This window comes from Monopterus albus, unplaced genomic scaffold, assembly GCF_001952655.1.
Source record: "Monopterus albus unplaced genomic scaffold, M_albus_1.0 scaffold168.1, whole genome shotgun sequence".
In the NCBI taxonomy this organism is placed as follows: domain Eukaryota; kingdom Metazoa; phylum Chordata; class Actinopteri; order Synbranchiformes; family Synbranchidae; genus Monopterus; species Monopterus albus.
In genome coordinates, this window is record NW_018128048.1 from 321,982 (window position 1) to 334,270 (window position 12,289).

General features: G+C 39.8%; 1 protein-coding gene across 1 annotated transcript in view; it reads left to right on the forward strand.

Annotated features, from left to right (window-relative positions):
• LOC109969021 (CUB and sushi domain-containing protein 1) overlaps nt 1-12,289 on the forward strand; it is a 404,580-nt gene that overhangs the window by 234,289 nt on the left and 158,002 nt on the right. The gene's annotated exons all lie outside the window — the stretch shown is intronic.

The window sequence follows — 12,289 nt, forward strand, 5'->3', positions numbered from 1 at the left end:
TTCTCCTGACATCTTGCTTTTTGTGCTGTTCTCCTCTCACTTCGCCTTTCTCCCTCATCTCCCCAGCTCTGCACTACTCTCCTTCCCATGTACTTTCTCCTTCTGTCGTCTTCTTTCCTCCTTTGACTTTGATTTGTCTAAAATGTTCGGTGGTGAAAGCAGGGAGAGGGAAGAGCAGAAAGAGCAAGATGACACTGGGCTCATTGAAAACTACGAAGTAGAGGAGAGAGGGACAATGCAGGAGCAAAATAGGGCTGAATATTTAGCTAAGTACTTCACATCTAAAAGCTTCCAGGAAGGAAGACATGGAAAAAATACTGAATGTCCAAGCTGGTACTTGATGTGACACTGAAGTGTTCTCTCTGAAAATGGAGTCTACTCACCTCTGAACCACAGACGGAGGAGGATAAAGAAATACGGAGATATATTAGAGGAGGGAGAGAACAAAAAATATTAGTTTGAAAGAAACTGGCCCTTTGATCTCACCTGCATCTCTTGACCTTGACAGAGTGAAATGGAAACATATGTTGGCCAGTAGCTTGTGTCCACCTATGACAAAGGTTCACCAAAGTCTTACTGTGTGTAGATTTATTTCTCTCACCTACAGTAGGTTATTAGACTCGAATTACTTTGTATTTTGGGGTAATTTTGCGCTTTGGAGATTTATTTTCAGGCCAGCATCTGGCGGTTGTGAATAGCCTGCATCTAAAGACGTTTCTTTGGGAGTGATGTTTGCAGCCATTGTCAGCTGCACTTATTTAAGTGTCTTAGAAGAAATCACAACTACATATAAAATGAATTAATGTGGCTTCATTAGAAATGTACTGTTTATTATTATTAATTTTGCTTGGTATGAGGTGATGGGGGCCGCATGTCTTTGAACAGTGGGAGGAAGTCAGAGTACCCGGAGAGAACCCACGCAAGCACGGGGAGAACATGCAATCTCCGCCTCACTCGCTGTGAGGCAAAGGTGCTAACCACCGCGCCACCGTGCTGCCCGTTCTGATATGTCGCCTTTCTATATTCATTCGTCTTAGGCGCTCTGCAAAAACACTTAAACGCTGTGCCTAAGCCTTCCTATGGCGGGGAAAACCCTGACTTGGGCTTTAAAATGCATTATAATACAATATCTTTTTTGTGTACTGCCTGTACGTGTGTGTGCTTGAAGTTTAAGAGCACTTTAAGAACATGCTATAATGACAGAGTAGCAGCTGTTACAGCTGCTGGCATTTGCAGAGAGACGAAGACAGAGACAGACAGGACGACAAAGACTAGAATAAAATAGGCTGTAAATTAACCACACAGTCAGTAACATTCTGTCTTATACAGTACATACGGTTGTGATGCATACAGGGTAATGTACCAGTATGCTGTATAGCATTACACATTATAAGACTTTATAACATTCAAAAGATAATTCAGTGGATGTTTAGTAGAAGTTGCCACAACTTTTCTATACAGCCTTCACTAAGCTTTCGTACTTCTGTGTAGGCAGTTGTGTATTTGTGGTGCGTTGTGCTTTATATGTTTAAAATTCAATAAAAATATTTGTGATGGAGTAACGTTTCCTTCCTTAGATCCCCATCACATTGTGACTTCTGTCATAGAAGAAAGTTTTAAAAATCAACCTGCAAGAGGCAAAATCTGATCATCTCTGATCTTAGACATATTCAGAGTTTTAAAGGCTGCTCTGTGATCAACAGTGTAGTCCCCATGAACTACAGGACTACAGGAAGTATACCCAGATGCTGAGCAATTACCAACTGTTTTGCTCTTTAATTAGCTTTTTGAAAGTCACAGATGATGACAGGGTTTCCAACGTAAGAAAAATGGCTACAAAACATCAGGAGCTTTGCTATAAAAATATATTCTCTTTGAGGTCTATACAAATCAATATTTTTGTATAGCGATGGCATTTAGGCTTCTTCAAAACAATATTTGAGAAGCAGAAATGAGCATCCCGCTGATCTTTTTGCTAGTGATGTGTGTTTTATACAGGTTGCACTTAGTAGGATGACGAGTGAACTGTGTTGTAGATAGATAGATACTGTAGATACTTTATTGATCCCGAAGGAAATTCGGGTATCCAGTAGCAACAGCAATGATTAACAAAAACCCCTTAATAAGACATGAGCTCCCCTGTAAACATGATTTGCAAGATTCTGGGGGCTCTCGGTGTAAAATATTGACAATAGCTCTGCTATTGTGCCACATAGGCTATTTATGTTTTTCTGTATCTTTATCATCATGGATGATGAGTAAAATGTGTCTATTGCTGATTATTATTAATGTATAAAGGCGATTCATTAATTCATTTTAATAAAGAACATCCCCATGGAAGCGTGGTGCCTCAGTAAATTTCACTGTAATGCAGTCATCGCCAAAACATTATCTCATGTCAGTTGCTTTAAAACCAAAAAAGAAGAAGAACAAACATTCTTCCCATCACCATTTTTCATTGAGGCTATAGATCATATAGTAACATTACATCAAAAAGAAAAGTTTTAAGTGTCACAGTCAGTCCTCTTTTTGAGGCACATGCAAGGGACTTGGTTTTTCTTCTCACATTTGTAAAGCGGAAAATAAAAAAGGTAATTAATGTAAGAATATGTAGCCTACATATTCACACAGGAGGGTGCACATAGTAAAATGGTCTCTCTGTGCCTCTGCAGTGCTGAAATACACACACCACTTTGCATCTGTTCTTTTATTCCTATTATTCATATTCTTACCAATAGGAATAATGATTTAAAACTAAATCACAGGCTTTATGTTGTAACTGTCATTAGGTCTAACCACAAAAAAGTGGGGAAAGAAGTGAGCTCCCCTGAAAGCTGCTCTTTATGTACAGAACCGCTTTTTAACAAGAAGCTAGCAGACACAAATATTGCCCTGGACAATATGATGTAATATTAATGAAACTTTAAAGATAAAATTGAGAAAAATGCCATTTTTATATAGGCATAAAATGCAATAGAGTGCACTGCACAGTAGTATAAATTTAACTTAGACCTTCTATTATAATATTCTGAATAAATAAATAGAGCATAAGCTTTACAGTAGTCTTGCTGCTGGGTTTACTTATCGTTGTACTAATCTCTTGTGTATTTGTGTAGATGTTATTTGCTTAATTGTAATATTAATGCTGTTTGCTGTCGACTATGTTTAGCACGCTCCAAAGTTAAATTCTGGACCTGAGTATTATTCTGTTGTAGATGATAAAATATTGCTCTGTTGTTCAGGCAGTTGCAGAATGATATAAATAAATTAATATAAATAAAAAAATAGAAAATATTTCTGTCCCAAACTCAGTCCAGGTTTTTTTAAAGGATAACGACAAAACAAACAGTAACAATACTCATGTGAGATGTATTCTCTAGAATATTCCTGGATATTTAAATTGTTTTATTAATGTTTGTATTTTAATGACTTCAACTGAGCTCTGTTTTTGAATTGAGAGGTTCTTAGTGTTTTAATCAGCAGCCGTTGTTTTGGACACCTTGCTTAAATACCTTTAACTTGTTTTTTGATAACCTCCTTTACAAATACATCTTCCTTAAGTTTAAGACATGTAACCTTGTTTTCACAGTGACCTTTAATTAAATTTGTGTATGTGAGTAATGAGACCGGTGATTAAACACACCACTTGGAATCTTATGTGTAAGTTGTCCAGAAAATATATATTTGCTTTTGTGGTTGGTTAGAGCAACAGTGCAAAAAAACTAAGGGTATGAAAGCTATGAAAAGAGAGCAAATTAGCTCAAATTATGATGAAGAGCAATTAATTTTCAATAGACTTTTCTTTTTTCTTGTTACATTTCGCTGATTCCATCTCAGACTCTGTCGCTCTTTGTCTCCTCTCCTTCGTCTTTATTCCCGCTGTACCTTTCTCAGCCTCCGACTATTATTCCAGATAATTTCTTTCATCAATAGCATGTTATACAAAACTGAGACAGAGACAAATGCTTTTATCAAAGTGCAAGTGCCTTTGTGTTCCCTCTTTGTCTAGGTTTACGTGCACAAGTTTAAATAGCCAGTGATAGCTGTTTGTGTGTCTGTTTTCATTCTGTTAAGTTCTGAATAAAAACAGCACAATCAATATAGTTTGTAACGGTCTGACAGCCTGTCGGCCAAATGCCGTGGGGTGCTTCTATTTGGGTGTTTGTCTGTGTCATTAAGAGTGTGCACACGCATCTCGTTAGGTGTGATTTTATGAAAGTTGACTGTGTGTTTTCTGTTTGCCAGCTTAACAGCTAACTGCCAGAGGTTGTGAAAATATGAAGCAGGGTAAACTGTCAACATTCAAGTTGTAGTGAGGAAGAACTTGGGTGCACAACAGAGAATGGGTTTAACAATGTGTGTGCACATGTGCATGTGTTTGTGTGTGTCAGTCATTTGATTTATCAGTATCAAGCAGATAATTATTTTGTTCAAGTCCAAACCATGTCTGACTGCTCCCACACATACACCCTGAACGCGTCGTCACACATGCCCATTAGGCTTCTAATCATTGCTGTCTTTTTCCTGATGAATACATATTAGTGTGTGTGTGGCATTATGGCACTGGAAGTTGGGTCATTTTCATGCATGGATCATCATCATTTTATCTTTGGCAGGACATCATATCAGATTCTGTTAAATTTGACTTGACACAAAATTTGAGGTCAGTAAAGACCAATCAAGGCCTTAGCCAGAATATGTTAAAGTCTAGTCTGATTTTGTTATTGCTGCTCAGGCTGTTACATGAGATAGACACAATGAACAGTAGTCAATACTTCTTCAAAACGATTTGTGTAAAAACAATGTTTATTTCACAACGTTTTGTGTCTTTAACTTTGGTATTCGTAAAGTGAAATAAAAAGAAAATAGTGTTTATTACATTAAGTTTTATTTCTTTAGCTCTGGCCCTTGGTTCTATGGATTTTAATTGTTTTCCAGCAACAACTGAAATATCACAAAAAAATAAAAGCCAAAAGGCAACGAGCACAACTAGACAGATGATCATTTGTAAACAAGCCGACAGTTTTGGCAGATTAGTGTTCACTTTTTTGGAGGTAGAAATAAAAGTGAGAGCATCAGTAATGTTGTAAATAAATGTACAAGAAATCTGTGTGCACCACAACTGTAGGTTAAGATTAACCTGGAGGTGGGCCCCTAATAGGACTAATTGTGTCCTCGCTTTCATTTCACCTTTCACCTATGCACCTACCTGGGAGTTTGTTTAGAGCTTGTCTGACTATATGCGTTACAGCTATTTTTTACCTGAGTTGTAATAAATTGTAGTTTTCTTTCATTTTTATGTGACTAATTCTCACATGATTTTGTCCTTTGACCTGCAGGGTGCTGCTTAGTCTTCTATAAGCTTAAGCATGGCTGCTAACTGTATTTACTCTAATACTATATATCTTGTTGTGGTGATAGGATGTCATTGCTGCTAGTGAGATGCAGTGGTTTCTGAATTGCTACAAATTACACAACCTACAGGCCATAGTTCAGAGAGGTTGTTGATCACATAGACTGAGCCAAATGCATCAGTAAAGTGCAGAGTAAATAACCATCAGTGTCCATGATAATGGGAGAACATTCACCAATAGCTGCCTAATTAGCACATTATGTCAATTCTAGGCTTTTTGCAGTTCTGGCCTTTGACTGTCATTTGGCAGACTGGCTGACCATAATCCACAGTATTAGCTCTCTGTTTGGTTCTCATTCCTGAACTTCTCTCTGGCTTTCTGTCCATGGAGATTCGTGAACATCCAAGGTCACACTTTATAGGTTGGGCACTGGCCACTTCTAATGGTGGTAATACAGTAATTAAATTTCATTTTAAAGCTGTCATGTACAACATTCCTGAATGAAACATGTGCTTCATAAGTATCAGAGGAAATGTCGGAACCCACAGCGTGCTGTTTTCAGGTACTTTTCTGCTTTATCACACAGCAGTTTGCTTCTTTGTTTGCACATGGTTGTCACACAGCTGTTGCTCAAATAGAGTTTGCACTTTATTTTGCTAAACTGTCCAGCCAACAGGTCAACAGCACACAAAGGTGCTGTAACACCTCGACAAGGGAGTTATTTTACCCGACACCAGCCATTTGCTTTCGTACCACTTAAAGCAAAGGTCACCTCTGGGCAGGACTGCACCACATAAACATGGCACATCTGGGTGCTTTCAGGGTACAGCCAACAGGCTACCATCCTTGTCAGTATATATTTTAATTGACCGGTGCTTTATTTGTCCCACACGGAAAATCATTGCACAAAGGGCATGTACTCCAACAACAATGAAACACATTCCAACTGAGCTAAAAAAAAAAAAGGGACATATTAGTCCAATATGCAGTGACGCCCACAAATGCTGCAACCTCTCTTGTGTAATGAAAGCATTTTATTATACAGGCGATGTAATGACCTTGTTACACACACCACCTGTGAGGAAATGTGTCTTTTGTGGACAGACCTTAGTCATTCTTTTTTTCATATTTTATCTCTATCGCTATACTGTATTTTCCTTTTTCCACTGAGCTGAGATCAAGATTGGCTACACTGGCTGGCAGTCATAGGTGTCATTCCACATGGAGGCACTTCCAGACAGTACATCACATGCTTGATTTTATTTATCAACCTCTTTCAATTTCTCCATCTATTTGTGTCTGAAACAGAAGGTGTTCAACAGCTTCTTCAGTCGCACAGAGACGTGTTTAGATGTGAGGAGGCACAGTCTCTCACAGCAAGGCACATCTGGGTTCACTTACAGTAGCAGCCCCGGCCTTCTATCTGTTTTAATTTCCTCCCTGTGTTGTTCTGAGTTTCCTCATGGTGGTTGTGTTTCCTCACACAAGACATGCAGGTCAGGTACATTGAGTGATTGTGCATCTGTGTTAGTCCTGTAATTGTCCTGCCATCTGTCTGGGGTTTACCCTCTGATCCATGAATCCTGGGTCAATCTCTGGACTTCAAGACTATAAACAAGTAAAGAGGTTTACACAGTGATATCAGCTAATTCTTGCCTCGATTTATTTTAACGGGAGCCTGGCAATGTACCACAGGAAGCACCCACATAACAAGACATAACTTCTGAACTATCTTTTTACTTATGAAATAACAAATCTGTCAACTAACAAGATGGCCCTCCAGCAAAGTACTCTTGCCTAGTGGGCTGCATGGGGTTGTGACATTGGACTTTGACCTACATGCACAATCAGCTACAGCTGTAGCAGTTACTTATCTGTACTGGTTAACAGCTTGTAGAGGCTCGTCAGTGTTGACCTAAATTAATTATTTGGATGACAATCTAGAAGCAGTGGCTTTATATGCATCCTGCTGCTGTGTTTGTCCCTCATTGCCCTGCTGCATGGTGTGCATCCATCATAAAATTCACTGTAGCTGCAAGTTGCAGCACCCTGTGAAGCTGATGTATAACTCTGTTGAGCTGCAATAAGTATCAAAGGCACTTCTAAAAATTTGATGCAATTGTCAGTCTAGTTGTCTTTTTAGAATAGAGAAATGTGAAAATATGATTCTGTTAATCAACTGATTTGTTGATTACAGGTGGTTTGTAACTGTAACTGATTACATTGTGAAAATAACCTTCCTGGTCATGAAGCTTGTGCTTGTCCTCAAGCAAGTTTTCAGGTTATTCTTTACTTGTTTATTTGGATAAGAGACTAAAAGTAATTTACTGGGAAAATCCTCAAACTGTCATTGTGGCAACTCACTAATAACTCAACATAGCTGCACAGTCTCAGCAAGAGAATTATCATACACTCAGCTTTTAGCAGGGCTGTCCCCTCTCTGTGCTGCTTCTGACAAGGGGTCAACCCACAGCCTTGTTTGAATGTTTTTATGACAGTTTATTTTTGAATCAGGGAAGTGGAAAATGCACTGAAGCTCCAGTAGGCAGAATATTAATGTAAATATACCACTTGAATTTCTCATTGGGCCTGCAGCAGAGGAGGACAGCTGCCTAACCCTAACCCCACCCCTGGTAAGACCATGTAGATTACTAACATTATGATATTACTATAGGTGTAGTCATTAGCACGACACTGTCAAAATGGAAAGTAAGTGTCTAAACTAATCAAGCAACTGTTCTATCAAGTGGCGATCAGACAACATTATTTTGCCTCTTTAGTCAATCTAGCATCTTCAGTCTTAGCCTGTCTAGTTTTTAATCATCAGTGGTGTGTAGCTTACTGATACATGCATTTAAAATACCTTACCTTACCTGTCATGTCAGTTTTGAGTGCAAATTTATAAAAATGTCTGATCTCAAAATATCAGATTTTCTGTTTTGATTTCTCTTCTGTCTTGCTCGTAAGTTTGAGCTTGAATAAATCGCATTCCTTCTGCACACACATACATATCATACACCATCACTTCCAGCTTCTGGTTCAAGAAAATCAATTTGTAAATGCGCTGTTTCTTTGGAAAATAACGTGCAATGAAGACATTCTGTCATGTCTTCAAGAGCTGCATCAAGAAAATGGCTTAGTTTTATTAAAGAGAAGTTTTGTTTGCAATTATTGTTCCAGTTACAGTGGGCTGCTCACATCTGTAGAGAAAATGTTGACTGTTTAGTGTTTTGTTAGAAATAGCTTGTTTGTTGTAGTTCTGCCAGGTTTGATAGTAATAAGGGGAATGGTGTTACTGGCCCCAAGATCGAAATAAAAAGTATCCACCTGCACTAGCCTTGCCAGGGGTCACCTCAGCTTATTCTTTACTTGAAATGGATGACTGAACATAATTCATCAGACATGCACAGAGCGTTGACATTTTAACAAGGCCCAAATCAAATATTATTTTTTAGGGGAACCTGGGGCTACACAACAACGTAAGTATGGCAGAGAGGCTGCCCTCTTACCAGAAACCGTGAATAACAGAAACAGTCCGACCTGCTGAAGTGCCCTTGAGCCCATTTAACAATTCCCCATTGTTATTTTTAGCACCTAGATAGTTAGAGGGATAGACAGACAGACAGACAGACAGACAGACACACATAGATCACTGATTTATTTATATCTGTCATCATTTCTTTCCACTGTTGCTGCTCAGCAGTGACTCAGCACTGCTGCAGCCTCAGCTCAGTGAGGGAATTCTATATCTAGTCCACCCAATTGTGGCTGTGTGTTCTCTTGCACTACTCTGATGTAAGGTCACAGCAAGGCAAGATCAGCAGACACAGTATATTTTCTCAGTTTCAATATTTTTTTCTGGGTCAGTGGCAGGGCCTTCTCTGGGTAGGCATGCAGTCTATTGTTAGAGGAGCTGTGGCTCAGGAGGTAAAATGGTTATCCCTTCACCGGAAGGTCGGTGGTTTGATTCCTATTCTGCCCAGTCTACATGTTAAAGTGTTTTTGGGCAGGACACTGAACCCCAAGTTGCCCCCATTGGCCAAAGACAGCACCGCCATCAGGTGTGTGTGTTAGTTGGTGCCGCAGATGAATCAGAATCTGCTTTATTGGCCAGGTGTGTCAGACACACGAGGAATTTGACTCTGGTACATCAGCTCTCAATGTACATGTGTATATCCCCATGCAACGGGCAAGGCTGCCTCGGTTTTGTACTGGAGACAAATTCCTTGTGTGTGTAACATACTTGGCCAATGAAAGTAATTAAAAAATATATAAAATGAAAATATTGTTCCGCTATAGTTAACCGAAATTGCTGCAGCAGACAGTGCTTGTAATGTTTTTAAATGTCTGTTGACTGACGCTGATGACCCAAAGTATCTCTTAAATTGTTTGGCTTGAGTGCCAAACACAAATCTGCTGTCAATTTAGAATCAGAGTAAGAGAAAGATTGCTATCAGGACTGTGCCCTGAGGAGACCCTAACATTCACGGCACTACAGCTTTACTGGCTGACTGGCTGTAGGCTTGGATTGCTCAGAGCTCTTAACAATGTGCAAATGGCCTATTGAGCTGCTCTTAGCTGCTCTGCTGCTTGCTAATGACCTCAAAGTGATAACGCTTCACTTAACCCTTAAACAGAAACACTTATTTATTTTTATTTTTCTGACCTTGAACCTGTACAATCCAAATGTGAATATGAGCAGCTCTGTCCTGAAATACTGGTGAGTACTACAGGAACCAAAACACATGAAATCAAAACAAAGTGCACAAAGATCCTCCATATGAAGGTGCTGTTTCTTTCATTAGACGCCCAGATTACATTTCCTGTTCTTTTTTCTTTCTTTCTTTCTTTCTTTCTTTCTTTCTTTCTTTAGAAAATAAAGAAGCTAATCTCATGTAGCTTGGGGTTGCAGGCTGCTCTTAATGTCTTACTAAATGGGCTCATTTGGATCCATTGAGTAGCACAGAGATTCTTGCTAATGACCTTAGTGTGTTACACTTCAGTTCCTTTCTTTAAGTCTGCTGCTACCATGCAGTCTGCCTTGACTGTCTAGACAGTCATACACACAAACATAATAAATAAATAAAAATAGATACATTTTTAGACTGATATGCCTGAGATACTGCCTCCTACACACAAACAAGCTTGGATGTGTAGAAAACCATAACCTCTCTGATTCTGTTCTGGTTCACTCCCTTTCTTTATGACAACAAACAGCTGCTTTAGCTGCTGCTGTACAGTCCTAACTTCTCAGAGACAGATGCACATGCAGCCTGCAAAAACATTGCATCAAGCAACATATAAGTTTGATTGTCCTGTTTCACATGCCTACATTTATCACAATTGGTCTTCTTCTGCAATCAAAAATCACGTGAAAGTATGGAGGCCATTTGGTGACTTGTGGGAGAAAAAATATGACGTGGCCACAACAAACACAAAGGTATGGGAACACAACATTTTGCTGTGGCCACAACTTAATAACAGCTGGGAACAGGAAAAAAAAGGCACTGTGTGCATTTTTAACTGAGAGGTAAGCCGGCAGGGACCACAGATATATAACTTACTCCCCACATTTCCACCAAGTGCGGCTGCATCGCACTCCCTCTGCAGCACAACTGTGATGCATCCTCTGCAGGGCTTCACCCCCTACCAGGTACGGGTGTGAGGTGGTTTGTTATGGTGCTGATTTTTCATGCAGGGTATTATTCTTGTTTTTATGCTTCTATAATGGGTAGATTTTGTAGGTAAATGGTTTCCTTTTTTGTCAGTTTTAAATGTGTTTATTGTTGTGCTGTAGTCAGCAAGCTAGGCTACAATTAATGGTTACATTTAATTTAACATATACAGTTAAGTCATTAGGAAACATGGATCAATGATTTGTGGTTGTGTTTTTCTTGTTAATGAAATACATGCTAATTATTTTGTATTTATGTTCCACGTAACATCTAGAGTTACATTTCAGGGAAAGGGCTGGCTGATTGGTGGGTCAGACTTTTGTCATAAGCATCAGAGAAGCTGCATCTTAATGAGGGGTTAGACATAGACTTATGCTGGTGATTTAAGCTTACAAGCCTATGACGGACTATCTTTGGTAACAGTGGTACTGAAGACTCATAATTTATTACCTAAATTAGCTACACCAAGTAGCTATCAAAGTCATAGTAACAGACTGTTCTATTAGTATTTTAGTGGGATATTCCACCTCAACATAGCAGAAAAGCATCAGTACCCAGGGGCACCGTTAGAGATTTTGGGCCCCATGAAAGAATATGATTCTAGGTCCCATAAAACTCCCCTCCCTGCCCCCCTCTCCACCCTATCAGCTTGTTAATTGTGACGTAACATGACAGAGCCTGTCACCCTCTTTTTTCATTAGTGAGCCTTCATTCAGAGTAAAAAAACGTAACTAAATTTTTAAGATTCAAATAGTCAGTGTTGCCATTCCACTTCATGGCATAATAGCCAATTTTTATTACATGTCATAGTAAATTTATTCCAATATCAAATTATATGTCTAGCTTGTTTTTAATATGAGTAGAATTTGACCAAGGACCGTGATGTCGCCCGGCATGGCGCAGCCGGGGCCTCGCCCTGGAGCACCTGGTGTCATGCTGCCCGGCCCGGCTTAGCTCGAACAAGCGACGTGGGTACGTCCTCCCGTGGGCCCACCACCTGCAGGAGGATCCATAAGGGGCTGGTGCACAGTGGATTGGGAAGCATTCGAAGGCAGGGACCCCGACAACCCGATCTCTGGACACGGAGACTAGCCCTGGGAACATGGAATGTCACCTCGCTGGTGGGGAAGGAGCCCGAGCTTGTGCAGGAGGTTGAGAGGTACCGGCTAGATATAGTCAGGCTCACCTCCACACACAGCTTGGGCTCTGGAACCTTACTCCTCGAGAGAGGCTGGACTCTCTACTACTCTGGAGTTGCCC